This window comes from Scyliorhinus canicula, chromosome 17 (assembly GCF_902713615.1).
Source record: "Scyliorhinus canicula chromosome 17, sScyCan1.1, whole genome shotgun sequence".
NCBI lineage: Eukaryota > Metazoa > Chordata > Chondrichthyes > Carcharhiniformes > Scyliorhinidae > Scyliorhinus > Scyliorhinus canicula.
The window spans coordinates 19,693,090-19,709,170 of NC_052162.1; positions in this window are offsets into that span (position 1 = coordinate 19,693,090).

Consider the following 16,081-nt stretch of genomic DNA (forward strand, 5'->3'; position numbering starts at 1 on the left):
GCTGCAAGCCCCCCCCCCCCCACTGGGCAGAGCATCGGTGCAGGGGCGGCGCTGACTTTTTCATTGTAAAACTAGACACTTCCTCCAGGCACAGCCTCATAATTGGAGAATCCAGCCCTTCGTCTCAGTAACGGAGAAACCCACCACTAGTTATTAAGAGAAATTGGATAGATTTGGATTGTTTTCCTTGGAGCAGAGACGACTGAGGGGGGACATGATTGAGATATGTGAAATTATGAGGGGCAAAGATAGAAACAACCACCTAACTATTCTAATCCCATTTTGCAGCACTTGGCTCAGAGCCTTGGCATCGTAAGTGCACATTTAAATACTAAGATATAGATATAGAATTTACAGTGCAGAAGGAGGCCATTCGGCCCATCGAGTCTGCACCAAAGGAAGAAGGGTCTTCCCTTGGTCGAAGGGTCAATGACCAGGGGGCATCGGTTAAGGTAAGGGGCAGGATGTTTAGGGTGGGATTTGAGGAAAATCTTTTTACGCAGTGGGTGGTAAGAATTTGGAACTGGCTGAAAGGAACTGAAAGGGTGGTGGAGGCAGAGAGCCTCATAACATTTAAATAGGGCAGCACGGTAGCACGGTTTTTGGCACTGTTGCTTTACAGCTCCAGGGTCCCAGGTTCGATTCCCAGCTCAGGTCACTGTCTGTGCAGAGTCTGCACGTTCTCCCTGTGTGCTCTGGTTTCCTTCCACAGTTCAAAGATCTGCAGGTTAAGTGAATTAACCATGCTAAATAGCCCTTAGTGTTCAAAGGGATTGGGTGGGGTTATGGGTATGGGGTGAGGGTGTGGGCTTCAGTAGGGTGCTCTTTCCAAGGGCTGGTGCAGACGCGATGGGCCGAATGGCCTCCTTCTGCACTGTAAATTCTATATCTATATCTAAGTATTTAAATGTGCACTTACGATGCCAAGGCTCTGGGCCAAGTGCTGCAAAATGGGATTAGAATAGTTAGGTGGTTGTTTTTGGATGGCACAGTCAAACTGGACCAAACGGCCTTTTCTGTGCTGTCGGACTTGTTAAAGTACTCTTTGGTAATATATCATTATTCTTTGCTTCATAATCCAGAATGGGTTGATGGTGTGATCCTGAAGAAACCACCAATCTTTAACTTAAAGTCAAACTGATTTACTGAATAACAGTTAATATTGAGTTCGCACTCTACAGAACCATAACTAGTAATCAAGTAATCTGTATTAAAGTAATAACTAATTTAAACTACATGCGCTGCTTCTATCTATTATTACGTGTGGTGTGATCTATCTCTCTTACAGTCTACTGTCTAGAAACTCCTGATTAGAGGAAGTACCTAAGATCCTCTGAGTTCTCATATTTATAGTGGGAACAAGTGCTGCCCTCTAGTGGTTGCGTTACCCTGAGATATAATAACGAACCCTTTACTTGTCTACATATATACATATCATTGCAAGATTTTATGATTAGGAGATAATTATACCATTGCCCCTTGACATTCAATGGCATTACCACCACTGAATCTCCCACAATCAACACCCTGGGGGTTACTATTGATCACAAACTGAACTGGACTAGCCATATTAATACTGTGGCTACAAGAGCAGGTCAGGGTCTAAGAATCCTGCTGCGAGTAACACACCTCCTGACTCCCCAAAGCCTGTCTACTACCTACTAGTCAGGAGCTTGATGGAAAACTTCTCACTTTCCTGGATGGGCGCAGCTCCAACAAGAAGCTCGACACCATCCAGGTCAAAGCAGCCCGTTTGATTGGCACCCCTTCCACAAACATTCACTCCCTCCACCACCGACACATAGTGACAGCCGTGTGTACCATCTACAAGATGCACTGCAGTAACTCATCAAAGCTCCTGGGGCAGCACCTTCTAAACCCACGACCACTACTATCCAGAAGGTCAAGAACAGCAGATACATGGGAACACCACCACTTGGAAGTTCCCCTCCAAGCCACCCACCATCCTGATTTGGAAATACATCGCCGTTCCTGGGTCAAAATCCTGGAACTCCCTCCCTAACAGCACAGTGGACTGCTGCAGTTTAAGAAGGAAGCTCACCACCACTTTCTCAAGGGTAATTAGGGATTGGCAACTAATGCTGGCCTAGCCAAAGAAACCTTGTTGTTGTCTGCTGTGCTCTGCATAATCTAACTCGCTCAAGGGGGACGCACTGGAGGATGAAAACAGCGATGCTGCTCCACAGGCCTCACAGGACGACACAAGTGATAGTTTTAAGGAGGGGCCAAAGGAGCCCCTGGGTGACTAGATGGATGCTGAAGTATGGAACCTTATAGGAGGCATGGAGCGAGGGAGGTCTTAATTCTCATGTTCTTTCAGCTAGGCATCCAAGGCATGGCTTGAAATTGAGGGCATGGGTGCTGCTACCTTTCTGATGATTTCTGTTGAGGTCACCCTGTCTCACCTATGTCAAGTTACAACCACTGAAGTAATAGGGGCCTCACGGTAGCATGGTGGTTAGCATCAATGCTTCACAGCTCCAGGGTCCCAGGTTCGATTCCCGGCTGGGTCACTGTCTGTGTGGAGTCTGCACGTTCTCCCCGTGTGTGCGTGGGTTTCCTCCGGGTGCTCCGGTTTCCTCCCACAGTCCAAAGATGTGCGGGTTAGGTGGATTGGCCATGCTAAATTGCCCGTAGTGTAAGGTTAATGGGGGGATTGTTGGGTTACGGGTATACGGGTTACGTGGGTTTAAAGTGGGGTGATCATTGTTCGGCACAACATCGAGGGCCGAAGGGCCTGTTCTGTGCTGTACTGTTCTATGTTCTATGTTCTAATGTTTACAGCCCTTCCCCTATGTCACATGCTATTCCCAAGCCTATCACCTCTGAAAAACATGGGCGGGATTCTGCGGGAACCAGCGGGGCGGGCAACTCCGGCGCGAAGGAGTTGTGTGGTTATGTGGGTTATGGGGTTAGGGTAGAAATGTGGCCTTAAGTAGGGTGCTCTTTCCAAGAGCTGGTGCAGACCCGAATGGCCTCCTTCTGCACTGTAAATTCTATGATTCTATTCTATGATTCTATGAAGGTACGGAATCCTCCGCACCTTCAGGGGCTAGGCCGGCGCCGAATTGGTTTGTGCCACATCGGCCGGCGTGGAAGGGGCTTAGCACCATGCCAACCGGCGCCAAAGGGCCTCCGCCGGCCGGCGTAAGTTGGCACATGCACGGGAGTGCCAGCGTGTGTTCCAGCACAATGTTCGGGCACTCCTCAGTCATTGTGTTCTCATCAGATGTGATAGTTACTAGCAGCTGCCTCCATCCAGAGAGTCCTGAGAGGTGCCCCCAGATGTGACATACAGTTCGTCGTCCAACATGAGGTTTGTGCCAACCTCCATGCTCACCACTGATGGACGTGTACCTGCCAGAGAGACTCATCCACCTCCCACAGTCAGTGGATGGGCTTGCATGTTCAACTGCAACAACAGGAAGCCCTGATACAATCACTGAAGCTGTCTCTCCAGGAGAATCGCCACTCTCAAAGGAGGAAGATGTGTGTTGGAGCTGTGGGTCAATGCAATGCTTAAGCTCTGCATGGGCTCCCCCAAGGCAGAGACCATGGCTGCGGACCCTCAGTGATCTCTGCCAGATCTTCCTGCACATGGACACCCAGCATCTTACACCTGATGGGATGTCTCCAGAGCTTTGTCATTTGTCTCGGACTTACATGGTCCTGTTCTCCGGTATGCCAACCCAGTACTCACCGTTGTGGGGGGCAGGTCAATCAACCTTTTCCAGCACTGGATCCATGTGCAGCACACGTCATCATGCTCACTCACATGGGCAGCCACCTACATCCATGCTTCTTGCTTTGGGTGAGGTGGCTTCCTCCTTCCATCCGTGGGTTTAACAACTCCCATCAGACACTCACTGCCTCCAGCACAGTGTAATAATAATAATGATCTTTATTAGTGTCACACATAGGCTTACATTAACACTTCACTGAAGTTACTGTGAAAAGCCCCTAGTCGCAACATTCCGGCGTCTGTTCGGGTACTGAAGGAGAATTCAGAATGTCCAATTTACCTAACAGCGTAAGAAAAGTGGGGGCAGGGTTCAACCAGCATTGGCCTCCCACCTGGCGTGGGCGGCAGCTCCTGGGGCCATAATTGCTGCCAAGCATTATTCCTTAGATTCAATGGCACACGGCTCCCAGAGGCTCCTCAGCAACTCTTGGCAGCATCAGTGAGCTGCCTCTCCAATTTTAAAGCTCCCTCCATGACCCTATTAGACCCGGCACCCACCATGCTCCCGCCTGCAATGCTGAGGCACTGTCAGCAGACGTTTCATGCTGGCTGCCATTAATGGGCAGCCAGCGTGAAATCAGGCTTGACTGTGACCACGGATAATGAGGCAGAGTGCAACCAGAAAATCTCTCATTTTGGGCAAATTTGGAGGGTGTATTTAGCCAGTTTTTTTGGTGAGATCCACACCACTAGTCGATCACTTTTTGGGCCCAGATCTCTAAGTGAGTTTGAGGGTCTCTCATACCCTGCACTCATGGGCAATGTCCTCCCCCCTCACATGTGGGCATTGCCCCACACACCCCCAAGTGAGGACATCCTGCTATGGGGTCGCTGAGGGTCCCCCACCCCCTTTCCAGGCCTCCTGACCCTCCCTTTCGGGCCCCCTCCTTTCTGGACCCCCCACCCAACCTTTATGATGTCCCTTCAAATCTACCCTTCACTCCCAAACCCTTAATAACCCTCCCCATACCCCCTTAATGAACATGGCCTTCTCAGGGCAGACCCTTAGCGGTGCCACCCTGGCAGTGCCACTAAGGCACCTTGACAATGCCGTCCAGGCACCTTGCTAGTGTCCGGGTGCCAGAGGGAGAGCCAGGGTGCCACCCTGCCCCATCCCCGAACACTCCAATGGTTTGGGAAACCGCTAGGTGCCGTTACACATGGTCCATGTTTGTATGGACCAGCACTAAGGGGTGCCCAGTCAAGACCACAATGGGGAGGCCGTTAGTTCCCGAGTGCCGGGTGAATCCAGTGCAACCATATTTAATTGAGCCTAACTAATGGCCCATTTAAATATGCTGATCTGAATCCTGCCTCTTTAGACACAAAGGCACATCAGTCATAGCCCTAAAACACAGTCTAAAGCACAAGTATATAAAGGCACATGGCTTCTTCTTCAAATGCAATTTCCAACAACTTGGCATTCCATTTGGGCTCCAAAACTACTACCAGGAGCTTATTATAAAATAAAACTGTCTGAAACATTAAATGTTAATGTGGCGAAAATAAACAGGAATTAATTGCAATATAGTAGGAATGGTAGAATTTGATTCTTTTTCTGAACAATTCTTATTCAGAGGGGAAATGGGCTCAAATGTTATTTCCTCCCCGGCCAGGGTATTGAATGCGACATTGCTGGCACAGCAGTCACCAGGATGCAAAGGAACATGCTCTCACCTGCAGCTCCAATGTCCGCAAAGGACGTTGCCTTCTTCCCAGACTGATTTCAACCAATGGGGAAGCACCTTGTGTGGATTTCTTCTGCAGCAGCCACCAATCCGATGCCAGTGTTCTTTTAAGTGGGTGGTTGTGACCATCTTCTGATTCAGAGCCTAACCCCTCTCTCACTGGGCATCCTGCCCAAGATGCCCGATTAGGCGGGGTGCCTCCTTCACGATGCTGGGTGGCTGCCTTCCTGCTGGGTGGCTGCTGGCGAGCAGACCATCCAATTCCCATTCCACCTCATTCACTCTGCTGGAAACTGTACAATCCAGCTCCAAGAAACCACACCAGAGAGTGGTTCTGGTGTCAGAAGCAGTCAATGCCTCCATTGACCAACCCACTGCCGTGCAGAAAGAGGTTCAATTATCTCAAGAATGATTACGACAGGTCAAAGCACAGTTGTTGATTCATATCCTATAAATGCATATTAGAAACCGACAAACACATCTTAGAAATCCCACACTGTAATGCAAAGAAAAAATATTGTTAGTGGTGCGTAAAATAGAATTTCTTAGCTCGTCTGGCTCTTCACTGTAAACAAAACATTGACTGAAAACAGCAAGACTACTTTTCTCTAGAAAGGCATTAGCATTTGGAAATAAATATAAATGTTCTGAAATTCTGCATGAACTGCTAAGTACAACATCAAAAAGAAAATCTACCAAACGGATCACTTAATTCAGCGTGGTTTATGCCCTGTACAACCAGGTTTATTTATTGAGAGGATGAGGTAACTACGCACTAGATGTATAATCGAGAGTCACTAGTTGTAAATTATGATCCAAGTTGCAGGAAAGTTACTGGTATCTTTCTCTACATATACAAGAGTTCAAAGGAAGCGTGCGTCGGCAGTGACACAGGCGGACATCACCTCCTCTGCTCCCACCAATAACAGTAAGAAGTCTTACAAACCAGGTTAAAGTCCAACAGGTTTGTTTCAAACACGAGCTTTCGGAGCGCAGCTCCTTCTTCAGGTGACTGGAGAGGTATGATCCAGAAACATTTATATAGACAAAGTCAGAGATGCCGGACAATGCTTGGAATGCAAGCATTTGCAGGTAATTAAATCATTACAGATCCAGAGAGAGGGGTAACCCCAGGTTCAAGAGGTGTGAATTGTCTCAAGTCAGGACAGTTGGTAGGATTTTGCAAGTCCAGGCCAAATGGTGGGGAGTGGATGTAATGCGACATGAATCCAAGATCCCGGTTGAGGCCGCACTCATGCGTGCGGAACTTAGCTATAAGTTTTTGCTCGGCAATTCTGCGTTGTCGCGTGTCCTGAAGGCTGCCTTGAATGCTTACCCGGAGATCCGAGGCTGAATGCCCTTGACCGGGATCTTGGATTCATGTCGCATTACATCCACTCCCCACCATCTGGCCTGGACTTGCAAAATCCTACCAACTGTCCTGACTTGAGACAATTCACACCTCTTTAACCTGGGGTTACCCCTCTCTCTGGATCTGTAATGATTTGATTACCTGCAAATGCTCGCATTCCAAGCATTGTCCAGCATCTCTGACTTTGTCTATATAAATGCTTCTGGATCATACCTCTCCAGGCACCTGAAGAAGGAGCTGCGCTCTGAAAGCTCGTGTTTGAAACAAACCTGTTGGACTTTAACCTGGTGTTGTAGGACTTCTTACTGTGCTCACCCCAGTCCAACGCCGGCAACTCCACATCATGCCCACCAATAACTGCAGTGTTAATGTAAGCCTACTTGTGACAATAAAGATTATTTTTTTAAAAATCAATTTAAGACCCTAGGACAGGGTTTTTGAAACTCTGGGTCGCTGTGAATGATTGGTTGTGGCATTCCTGATCACAGAAGCAGCCGCTTTTCAGAATACCGTCCGCAAGTGCTGCTCGACCTTGTTATCGAGTAAGGCTGGCGAGCCTTCATTTGCAGTGAGAATCCCGTGGGGCCTGGTTAAGTGGACGAATTAATGTTCAGTAGCATTGCCGGTCTTGATTGCTGGAGCGCAGGGAAGTTCGCGGCAGTTCCCGCTCACTACCACACTTAAGAAATCTTTCCAAAGAATCGTGTCCATAGTTTGTGGATGCCCTCCTTTCAAAAAGAACCAATATTGTACTGTAAATTAAATCAACTTAAATAGCCCCAACACATTCAATTACTTGGGGAGGCGGGGGGAGCTCCCTGGATGGTTGATACGAAAATACAGGGCGGAATTTAACAGACAAATTCCTAAGTTCGTTAGGGAGTTTCCCGCTGGCTTTGCCGGTGAGTTCCCCACTGCTATCAAACGACACTTAGTCACTTTTATAGGCCCTGGGAGTTTCTCACCCATTTAGCACATACTTGGGGTGGGATTTACCAGCTCTTCACGCCAGTGGGAAATTCCGGTCTCACGCTGGCGCACAGGATTCCCAGCGTCGAGAGGTGCTGTCACTGGGAAATCCGGTTGACAACGGTGGGATCGGTAGATCCTGCTGGCGGGACGTCACCCCTGCCGAAATTCATGGGGAGGGATGGTTGGTAAATCTCTCCCTTAGAACTTGCTTTAGCACTGGGGGAGTTGAACTCAGAGATCGGGCTGCCATTTTCAAAGGGTGCCCTGATATCTAAGTGAGCCTGTGGGTCCCCCACCCATGGGCAATGTCACCCCCCATACACATGGACATTGCCCCACACCCCCCAAGTGAGGTCACCCTATGGGATCCCTGGAGGGCTCCCTTCTTCAGGACCCCACGTCCGCTTACAGACCCCCCTCCAGCAGCCCAACTCGTCACCCGCCCAATCTCCCAGACGCCAATTTCTACATGCCCTTTACACCCCCCTCCACCCCTTTCATGGGAATGGCCCCCCTCAGGCCGACCCCTGGCAGTGCTCCTGGCAGCTTGGCAGTGCCAGCTAGGCAACTTGGCAGCACCAAGGTGACAGTGCCAACGTACCCACATTCCGGGGGAGGGCCAGCGAGCCACCCCGCCCAATCCCTGGCCAGCCAGGGGCCTCTGGTGGCCTGGGAGACCCACCGGGTGCTGTTCCGCCTGTGCACTTTGGGTGGACCAGTACTGAATGGCACCCGGCTGCAGCCTCCTTAGGGAGGCTGATAGATCCGGGTCAGTCTGCCTACATAGGTTTAAAAACTACGTAGGCGCGCGTCATTTTGTCACACCCCTTTTGGGCAGTTTTCTGATTCCAACTCCTTGCAGGACTTGGATATGTTCTGCGAGGCATAAAGGCTGCTGGGAAGCCTGCGGGAGGGCATCCGTGAATTCACAAGGACAGGGCACAGGTGCCACACCTTCTCGTCAAGATGGAGCCTCCTTTGGCGCATGCTCTCATTTGTTCGAAAGACCAGCGATGACTGTACACCTTGGGCCGTCGTGGGTCTCCCTCTATGGGTTCCGCCCTTGCCAGATGGGTGGCCGGGTCCTCAGGGTGCAGACCTGCACACTGGTCACTATCTCGATTCTCTGTCGACGCTGCTGCATTATTTTCTCTGGCATCTGGCCACCTGACCTGCCAGCAGCACCATTAGGGCAAGTTCTGCGGGGTCCAAGATATTGTCCATCCCGTGTAATATCTGAAAGGGATTTGTGAGGGTGTGAGATGAACAACCAGCAGTGTCTTCCACCCCGGGAACCTCCATTCCCCCCATTGTTACCCCCCATCTGACACGCCCTGCCTAGGCAACCGTCAGTCCCTGGACCCCAAACCCTGTACCCAGACCGGGCACTGGTCCTCCCTCCCGTGCACATGCCCACTCTCTGGTCGCGGAGATGTTCTTGGTGCCGGAGCCCAGCCACTGGGTCTTCAGATGTTGGCTGCTGCATTCTCGGTCTTGACTCCTTAATGTTCAGGCAGTGTCCAGGCATCACGGTCTGAATGGGATGCTAGGCAATAACTGCCACATGCTACATGGCCCACCCACCCACAGGGCTGGGACTTGGAATATGTGAAGTACTCACTTAACTACGATTGCCAATTCCCAATTAACTGTAGACTTCAGCCCCGCAGCCAGTTATGGGTGGCCAGCGGGGCAGGTGGGTTGGGGTTGCCCCCAGAACAGGACCACATGGTCCAGCCGTTGGCATGGTGTACCCGCAGGTATTAACACACCGATCCCCCGCCCACCCCCAAGCCTAGCCCGGCCCATAGGTGGCCAACGCCCTCCGAGCACTGAGACTCCGTGAGAGAAGATGGCTACTTATTTCCTCGGGTCCCACAGCAGCCCTTCCATTTTTGAAAAGCAGTATTAATTGACATCTGCGTGACCACTTGCTGGGGAGGCCATCAGATACGCGGGCACTCTTGTTAATTGTATGGAGATCATGCGTAAGTGGTGATTACTGGTTTCTTGCCATTCTACAGCAAATAAATAAATAAAGGTCCTGAGTTCGCCGACGGGTGTGGGCCAGTTAGATAGCAAACAGCGATGCCCGGCACGGTTCTCATTTTGGCCTCTCCCTCGATTTAACGGCCTCGTCGCGCTCTCACTTAAGTGCAACACGGCCATTAAATCATACCCACCATTTGTATAATCAGAATCCAACTTGTATAATCAGTGCAACTGGGCAACATAATAGAATAATTGTTTTTTTTCATTAAAAAGCACTCCTTGATGTTTTCAATATTGGTAACCAATACACTTTTAATAACTGCCAAAAAAGAGAATTTGAATAAATGTGTCATCCTCATGTAAGGAATCTGAATTTCTTTAAACAAAACCAGAAAGAACCATTTAATAGCTTCATTGATGTATACTGGTCAGCTTCTTCGTAAATTAAGTACTTTTTCATTTGATAACAGCTTTTAAAACAAAATAAATGAAGTGCCTTCTTGAATCAGTGCAATTTTGGGCTGGGAATTTGTCAGTTGTAGGCAAATTGAATATTAGACATTTGGGGCATAAATAGGTATTGCAGCCAATTCATCAGGAAAGCCATGAGGCGGGATTTTCCATTAACCAACGCTGGAAATTGGGAAAGGCGATTGGACGGGGAATCGGTTCCGATGCCGAAATCGCGGCAGGCGCTAATTTGACAACAAATCGCAATGCACCAGCACCTCAATGCGTTCCGTAACGCATGTACAGTAGACACCGTTTGCACATCATTAGCGGGCCTGACCCGGTATTCTCCAGGAGCTCCACTATTCTCTGCCTCCGATGCGCTGAGTTCCCGATGTCGTGGTTCACTTGTGCTTTTGTGAAACCGGCATGGCGACTGCTGAGGGACAGCGAGGGGATACGGAAGATGTCCAACATCATCACAGTTTGCTGACAGTGGGTGGGCTGTGGGGTCAGTGTGGACAGACACGGGACATCGCCACATTTGACATGCAGCTGCACACACCATTAACAGCCCACTTTGAACTTCGTGCCACGGGTCGTATAGGTGCCCTCCAAGGCCCCAGCCGACTCATCGGCTGTATGCGCACGCTCCATAATAACCAGTGCCAACTTGTTGGCTGGAATGAGTGTGTGTGTGGATTGTAATATGTATGTGCGGTTGCAGCTTGTCAGCCACCCGAGTGTCGATCACGGACCAGGTGAATCCCGCACCGTCTTTCAATGGAATCGATTATGTTCCATATGGCACCAGTGTTAGCCCCTCAACAGTAGTAGAATCTATCCAGGTTCAGCGTCGGTTTTTCTGTCGAAAAAGACCACGGATTTTGCGTTGACATCAACACTTAGTCTCAGAACCGGAGAATCCCGCCCATGATTTCTAAGCCTCATTCATGATTTCACAATTTAAAAAATACATTTCTTCCTTTTTTCTTGTACTTGAGCTGGCTATTCATCTGCCAGTCTTTTTCCCTCACTATAAATTAATTTATCCAGTCACTGATGTTCCATTAGCATACCTCAACTGATGTCCATGCTAATCAATCAGACATGGCTGGCCAAATGAAAGCAGAAGTAGTTCTGCCGGGCTTTGCTTTGAATTGTTTCGCTCCCCTCTTATCTTGGCAATTCTGAACGGGGAAATGCACCGCATGCAATGTTCAGTATGCAACATGGATTACTGTAACTGCAGGGTGCATACATTTTTTTGTTGCCTTCTTAATTAACTAATTACGTATGGTCTTCTCACCTAGCAAAAGTGCTTTTTTTCATAGATAAATAAATAATTAAACACCAAAGCAAAAGAAAACTCATATTATTACCCATGCCCAGCTTCCATTCCGATCTCCACCATCACAACATGGTGATGAGGAAGGATAATTGAAAAAAAAATGTTCCATGATGGAGGGCTGAGCTTTACCAGCCCCCACATGAACCAAATGGAAGTATGGAATCCTGTAAAATATTGGGAGCACCCATGACAGGATAGTGCAACATTGGGATGTTTCAAGATGGATAGCCAAATTGCATATGCAAAGGCCCTATTATTTTACATAGCTGCAGCATTATGCCAGTAGTGGAGTGGTGCTCCTGTAGGGTGGGGAGGCCACCGGCTAAATATAGGCATTCTTCCTATCACAGCCCCTAGGTCATCAGAGCTTCATGGCCCAAAGAGGAGCCTGTGGGCAGGGAAGGCAGCACCCACAACCCTAACGATTTCCCGGAGGAGTTTCTCCTCTAACCCTCGGTCCCCTTAATTTTTTATGTACTTAATGCAGACGCCCTCAAGGTTTCATACCTACTATGGCAGTACCCGTCTCTTACGCTGGGGCTGCTGAAGTTTCAGGGGCACTGGCCTGTGACTGGGCTGGCAGTACCAGGAGCCAACTTACCATCTTTAATTGGACAACAAACGTATATGCAGCCAATTAGTCGGCTGTCTGCAGTAATATTTCTGAACCAGTCCTACTGCTGGCTCAGGATCAACGTTTTGCTCCAATGTCAGAGCCCCGAAGTCCATAGAAAAATCCAGTGCACAATTTTTAATATAGCTCTGACCTGTGAAGATTAAATAAACCACTTATAAGGTTTATAAACCAACAATTCATCTATATTGGCTTATGTTTCAGAAGTACCTGTTAATTTCTAATCCAAATTAATTTTTAAGATTTTCTTGTCTCATGTTGAGACAGTGGCATTGGCATGTCTATGTAACTTGCTTATGTTTGGAATTCACTTTTTTTTGTTTTTGGCGTGTGAGCATTGCTGGCAGGCTAGAATTTGCTTCCCATCCCTAATTGTCCTTAAGAAGTTGGTAGTGCTGAAGACCATGTGGTGTAAGGTGTGTGCAGAGTGTTATTTGAAGGTCCAGGAAGGAGCAGTGAGATATATCTAAGTTCCTGTGTGGTGACTTGGTGAGGAACGTGCAGGTGGTTGCTTTCCCATGTGTCTTCTGCCATTTTCCTACTATGTGGTTGTGCCTGTCTGATTCAATCAATTTTGCCCAGTTTGCAATTAATACCCACTTATGGGTCTTATCTCGCCACCGCTGGCATTTAACCGTTGATAGGAAAGGCCCACGCAAAGTGGCCAGCCTGGCAGGTGTCTCTGCATGGTCTGGTGGTGGGTGGGGTTCCCTGCTTAACATGTCCTCTGGGTCCTGATGGTTGTCCAGTAATTCCAGCTGAAAAATGCATATGTGGACATGATTGCACTACAAACTCTAAAGACAAAGAATTGTTGTTGAATGAAGTTTTGGTGGGCAACATTTGCCACGGAACTGAATATTTTCAGGAGAGTTGGGGGAAAAACACTAATTAAAAGATGAATTGAAATGTGCAGAATAAAATAATTTTTTTTTCTTTTGATTTTTCTGAATGTACCCTTATTGTGCAATTCCACTACTTGGCTTCCATTATGTCTGAAATATTATTTACCATCATTAACTTTTAAAATATGGTCTGTTAGCAGTAAAATCACCAATTATACTTATAGAATAAAGAAAACAAATTTCATTTAAACAAATGTTTCATTCAGTGTGAAACTTCCAGGACTCATAACCGCCCAGGAGCACTCAAGCTATTATTTACTTTTCATGCATTTAAAACATTTGACAGAATGTTGTGATTGGTATGATAGTGTTGTCATGGAAGTCTAATTTGAAAATTGCTATATAATTTAGCTATAAAATTCCGCTTTAAAATAATTTTCAATGGAATCTGTTCCATTGTGCAGGTTTTGTGTAAGGCCAATGAAGTATATTCCAACATGAACAGTAAAGCATAATTCAATCGCAATTAAATATTTGTTGCAAAAGCATCTCAATACATTTTGAAAAGACAAAAAAGGCATAAAAATAGTTAAGTCATTAAAAAGACTGAGTTTTGGATTAAGTTGTGCAACCTTGGATTGGACTTTTTTCTTTGCATAAGTCTCAGAAATCACCATAGTTTTAATAACGCAAGAATATTAAAAGGAATATCACAATGTTTCGAAAGCTAATATATCATGTCTAAGAGTCAGAATAATTGCGCTCTCTGTGAAATGAGAGAATAGCAGACATAATTGTGAAAAGTGCCAGTTGAACAAATAAGCAAAAAGATATGTTTTTCTACCAGAATAAATAAATGAACAAAACTACTTTCAGTACTGTATGTACAAACGTAATTAAAGGTTAAATACAAATTTTTAATGCCTACAAAACACCCAAATCATTAACTTTTCACATGGTTTCACATTTCATATTGCTTTACACCTTTCTTTAATGATTATATTGACCAAAAATAAAAGATGCTGGGGTATATTTTGCTCTTTTATGTCATTTTTAAAAAATTTCTAAATTACTACTTAAGATGAAAGCCAAATGAGCACTTTCCTGCCACTGAAATTTTATGTAAGTTTATTGACAAAATCAATTATGAAGTACCTGCAATAATATTGGCTTCACTTTAAAATTGGCTATCAATCGAATAAATCCGTAATATACTGTTGATGCAGGGCAGCACGATGGCACAGTGGTTTGCACTGCTGCCTCACAGCACCGAGGTCCCAGGTTCGATCCTGGCTCTGGGTCACTGTCCGTGTGGAGTTTGCACATTCTTCCCATGCTTGCGTGGGTTTAGCCCTCACAACCCAAAGATGTGCAGGCTAGGTGGATTGGCCACGCTAAATTGCCCGTTAAGTGGAAAAAATTAATTGGGTATTCTAAATTTATACAACAAAATATACTGTTGATGCTCTCTGAACACCTGAAATTAAAATGTAGCTATTTTGATAGATTATGTATTTCAGAATAAAATTCCAGTTAGCAATGTGAACAGTGCTCTAAAAGAAACAATCTTTTATATTTTGTGGGTCAGTCAGTCACTCTACAGTGAAAATATTAATTTTTTTTGGATGGATGCATAATGGATGGAAAATTCTGTGGGACACACTGTGACTTCTTTGAGTGAATTCCCAATATGCACACTGAATGGGAAAGTCTGGGCCACGGGCTTGAATTTGAAAAATTCAACTTACTTGTGTGATAATGCATCACGGATCATATATCTCTCGATTTCCAAAAAAGCAGGGCAGGTACAAAATCTACAACATGAAAAGGATTACTGCCAAGGGAAAGCTACAAATTGAAAACTGTAAAGCACAGTACAAATAAATGAGAAATTGAATAAACGTTACATTTCAAAGTGAAAATGTACCCTGCATTAAGCAAGACAGCAATTGTTTCATGGTAATATGAGAACAGGGTATTGAGGATTACCTAAGAAATTAAGGCTGCAGAGGGGAAGAAAACAAACTAATTATGGGAGGAGACTTACTATATTGTTAGGGAAGGAGTTTGCCAAGAGGTTTAGCTTGATGAATTTGGACAGGAGTGCTGATATATATGTAGACCAAATATTTGTTCCATACATTTCACCAATTTGATCATATAGACTGACTGTGCACAAGTGCTTGATGATTTATTTCACAATAAATTATTGAAATTCATATGCATTCTTACATGCCACTAGTATCACCCTTTGCTCTCTACACAGTGTAACATCTAGCAGCAAAGAAACACTTTCTACAACACCACCTGTGAACATCTACACTTTTGCTAAACATCACGCATTCAAGCACCTTACAATGATGGCTGTAGAAATGCTTGTAAAACACAGGACTGATGAAGAAGGGGCAGAAGAGGTAGGGAATGTTTAGAGACAGGTAAATACAGAGCAACGGGATGGCTGGCTGCATGAAATGTTTTAATTTGCTTCAGTTTCCAGACCTTATGCAGTTTGCTCTTGCAAATAGAACACAGAACATATGTAATGCCAAGCAGTGCTAGCCTCTATCCTCCAGGTACAAAGAACATAGAACGTACAGTGCAGAAGGAGGACATTCAGCCCATCGAGTTTGCACCAACCCATTTAAGCCCTCACTTCCACCCTATTCCCGTAACCCAATAACCCCATCTAACCTTTTTTTGGACATTAAGGGCAATTTAGCATGGCCAATCCACCTAACCTGCACGTCTTTGGGAGGAAACCGGAGCACCCAGAGGAAACCTACACACACATGGGGAGAACGTGCAGACTCCGCACAGACAGTGACCCAGCGGGGAATCAAACCTGGAACCCTGGCACTGTGAAGCCACAGTGCTATCCACTTGTGCTACCGTGCTGCCTAAAGTCACTTAGTGGAATGTGTTGTGAATTGGGTACCTCAACAACATAAGCAATGATGAGAGAATAAGTAGTCATGGATATTCACATGTTTAAGACTATTAAGGATGCTCGTGAA